Raw genomic sequence first — 4,334 nt, 5'->3', positions numbered from 1 at the left:
GATCTTTGCCTCTACATTAAGAAGGGAGATAGGGCGATACGATGCCCGTTGACCCGGGGGTCGACCGGGTTTGAGAAATACCACCACTTCTGCGTGTCTCCAGTCTGGAACGAATATGCCCCTCTCCCTAGCCTCCTCCACCACGGCCCGGTAATATGGTGCCAATTGTGTGTTATAGCATTTGAAAAACACGCTCGGGAACCCGTTGGGCCCAGGCACCTTCCCTGAATTAAGTTCCCCCAAGGCTGTGCCGAGTTCTTCCTCCGTTAACGGAAGCTCCAGGTGATCCCACACTTCATCAGACACCGGAGTAGGGGGGAAGATCAGCCAAGAATTGCTCAACGGTGGCCGCTGGCAGGCATTCCCCGGGGGACATAAAGATCCGCATAATAGGCAGCAAAGCTTTCGGCTATAAGGAGTTGGTCAGTAATCGGTGCCCCTTCATTATCCAATAAGCCCGGGAGGGCCTGGGCGTGAAAGGCGCCCTGGCAGAGCCGATAGATCATTTTCCCAGATTTATCCCCCCACTGATATATCCTGCTACGGGTCGCCAGCCACGTCTGGCGAGCTTCATCCATAGAAAGGGCTGCACAGGACTGTTGGGCCTGGAGCAGTTGCCTCACCCGCTGCTCTCCTCCCTCTTCCCTGGCCTGCCGCTCGAGTGCCTCAACGGAGGCCTCCGCTTGCGTCAGTTCTTTCCTGCGCCTGCTGCGGGCCGCCGAACACCAGGAGATATCCACCCCTCATAAAGTGGGCTTCAAGGCCTCCCACAAGGACCCGACACTAGACACCGATCCCTCGTTGGAAGTGAAATAGTGGGCAATATGTGTACTGTAGGCTGCATTCTGCAGGTGCCACGGCGACAGGCGCCACCGAAACGGCTGCCGCCCTCTGCCCATTGCCAGCTCGAGGGACACTGGAGAGTGATCAGATAAGCCCCGGGGTGGGATCTCTGCTAGCACCGCTCCACTAGCCTTCACCCGGGGAATAAATATGTAGTCCAGCCTCGAGAAGGTGGCATGGACCGCCGAGAGGTACGTGTATTCCCACCTATCCCCGTAAGTCCACCGCCAAACATCAATCCAGTCAAGACTAGCCACTAGGGAGCTTAGTTTTGTGGAGCTGCCCCTCCTCATACCTTCCTCCCGGATGTATGACGTTACAACGCATGCTTTTACACCGCATGCCGTTACAACGCATTTTTTACACCGCAAGATCTGTTACAACGCCAGCCTTTACAACGCATGCTTTTACAACGACGTACACTAGATGGAGTGCTGATATTAGAAATGTATAATTTACTATTCTAACTCCAGTCCACGTTGCAGTAGGGAAGGTGTTTGGATAGTAAAACTACACTATTTCTAATGTTAGCATGCCATCTAGTGCATTTCGTTGTAATAGCATGCGTTGTAATGGCATGCGTTGTAACAGATTTCGCGTTGTAATAGTTTAGTTGTAATGGTAGTGCGGTGTAAAAGTTGCGTTGTAAAGGTTGTTCACCCTTCCTCCCCCCCCACTTCGTTCTCTGGCCAGGTCCATAACTTCGTTCCAGTCTCCTACCACTACAGAACGCATATCCGGCATATCCGCCCAAAGGGCCAGTACCTTCTCCACAAAAGACCACTGCAAGGGGGGGGGCATACACACTACCAAAATCATGGGGACCTCTTTAACTACAGTGTGCTGTAGTACTTCCGAAGCACAGGGATGCAACATATGTACATACATATGTTGCAAATCTATGCTTCTCTCTGCACGACTGCTTAAACTGCAGCCATGTGGTGACACAGGCACCCTTGCACCATAGTGCAAGGATATCTGTGTCATGAGCTGTTTGTTTTTGTGCAGGAAGACACACCTTCCTGCACAAAAACAATCAGTAAAGGCATTTTTCTCCTTCAATGTATGCTGAGCATTTAGCATGCATTAAAGATATAAAAATGTGGAGAAATGAAAACAATTCTCCTTGTTGTGCTTTCCTACACCAATTTTAGAATGGTGCAGCATTCACACACAAATCGAGATTTAGGATTTCTGACAAATCTAGACATGTGTCTTGTTCTATGAGTATTCAGTGCAATCATGCACAACAACACTTATAGAACACCCTTTCAACGCAAACTGGTGTGCATAATGAGGTTGTATTTACATGGAGTATAAAAAGTGCACAGAGTGCCTTTTCCTCTCTTTGTAAATATGAAAGAGTGTCTTGCGCAATAACTATGTTACAAAAAGTGACATATTTCCAGTTTAAAAATTCCTTGCGAATGATAGAATGTAAGCACAGAGTTTTGTCTGCAAAGATTTTCAAAGAAGAATGATTGAAATAATTGCGGTCCTTCAATAGCTACAATGGGAAATATTATGAACCCCTCAAATCTCTTTTTTTGCAGGTCACATGATATCTGCTTCAGATCTAAGTTAATGACCAGACAAAGTATGAAAATCTACAACACTGTCTTGCTCAAATCAAGAGCTGGATGAATGCCAGTTGGTTGTTTCAGCCTAAAAAGCAAACTCTCCAACGCTATCATTAGAGGTACTGCACCTGAACAACCCAAGCATAGGCACAATGATAAAAACTTGGGGGTAAAATTAGTGAATTGGAATTGTAAGCACAGGTTAGTGAAGCGACATGAAGCATTTTCTTACAACCTTCTCTTTTGCAGCTGATATTTAATATCCTCCCCTCTCAATGTCAACCTTCGCACAGAGATTAGAATGATTGGTTTTGCATCAATTTCTGCATCCTCACATTTCTCCACAGGTAATTTTTGGCAAGTCAGGCCTGCTGCAATTTACTAGGGGTGCTAAAGTGCAAGATTCTGCATGTCACTCTCCAATTAGTGTTATTTATCACACCTTGTAAGTTCTGAACTCTGAAATAATGGTTTTCATCTGGGGCGATTGTTACCTCAAACTCACGCTGGCCACTCATAATGAGGACCTTTGAAGGAATCCGTTTACAACTCAAAATCTGGTGGCATGATTAGTCATAGTTCTCCATAATTTTGATCACAGTCCATAGTAGCAAATATTTACACCAACTAAAAACTCAAGCCAATCTTAATTTCAAAATCCTATTTCTGATCTGAAAAATGTTTCCAAAGCCGGGAATGGGATATTTTATTCCCAAATTCACCCTGAAGTCCACACCAGACAACTATACTCTGGCTGATTGAAATGTACTCTTCATCATTAGGTGTCAGGGGTACTTTCTCTTGTGTAGATCTCAGATTTTCGAATGCCTTTCCAGGGGATACTAGTCAGGAGATCCACTATCTCAGATTTCATTCTATAATCAAATCCCTCCTTTTAAATAAATTGTTAACTTAATGAACACTTTATGGCTGGTAGACTATAATGGAGAGCAGCATAAAAGGACACTATATATATTGAGGGTTATAGAAACATATCCCAATCATACATTCATTTATTTATCCCTCAAATCATCTTATGTCCTCATAGCTCCTTCTGCCACTAAAGTCAGCGTTGCTGTAAATACAACTTTGTTCATTGGCAAAGAAGTTCTGAAGCACAAAATCTCTGAAGCTTGGAAAGAAGATAGTTTAAGCAACACAAATGAATTAAAAGACATACACCCTTATGCATCAAGCCAAAATCCAGTCGGTAAAATACCGATTCCTTATTAGCTCCCGGTATTAAGTAAAAAATACCCAATCCCAATGCATCAACCCAAAAGCAGAAATCGGTATTTAAGGAATCCTTAAATAGCGATTCTTTAAATAGGGATTCCTTAAATACAGATTCCTTAAATAGCTCTTGCATTTAAGGAATCCCAAAGTGAGATTCCTTAAATGCAATGCATCAAAGTTAAAAAATTAGCGATTTCGCTAATAAGGGGAGCAAATTACCATGAAGATGAACTGCATGGTAATTTGCAAAAACTTTGAAAAATGCACTTTTGTGCATTTTTCAAAGTGTCATGTTGCGCACACACATGCCCTTAGAGCATGTGTGTGTGCAACATATGTGCACATATCATTTTCAGGGGTGCAACAGGGTGTCCTTTTGACACCCTGGCACCCTTGAAAGTGCTCCAGCTATTAGCGATTCGGTAATACCGAATCGCTAATACAGAATGGCTTTACATTCATTCCTATGGGCCTCCAAGCCCATAGGAATGAATGGGTAGGTATTCCTTATTACCGATTCGGTATTACCGATTCGGTAATAAGGAATGTTAAGGAATCGCTATTTGAATAGCGATTCCTACATGCATAGCCTTTTGCTATTCCTTATTAGCGATTCCTTATTTTTCGCTAATAAGGAATCGCAAATGCTAATGTTGATGCATATGCCCCATAGTG

The sequence above is a fragment of the Triturus cristatus genome, chromosome 1_2, assembly GCF_964204655.1.
Source record: "Triturus cristatus chromosome 1_2, aTriCri1.1, whole genome shotgun sequence".
Classification (NCBI taxonomy): domain Eukaryota; kingdom Metazoa; phylum Chordata; class Amphibia; order Caudata; family Salamandridae; genus Triturus; species Triturus cristatus.
Note: the sequence above shows the minus strand (reverse complement) of the source record.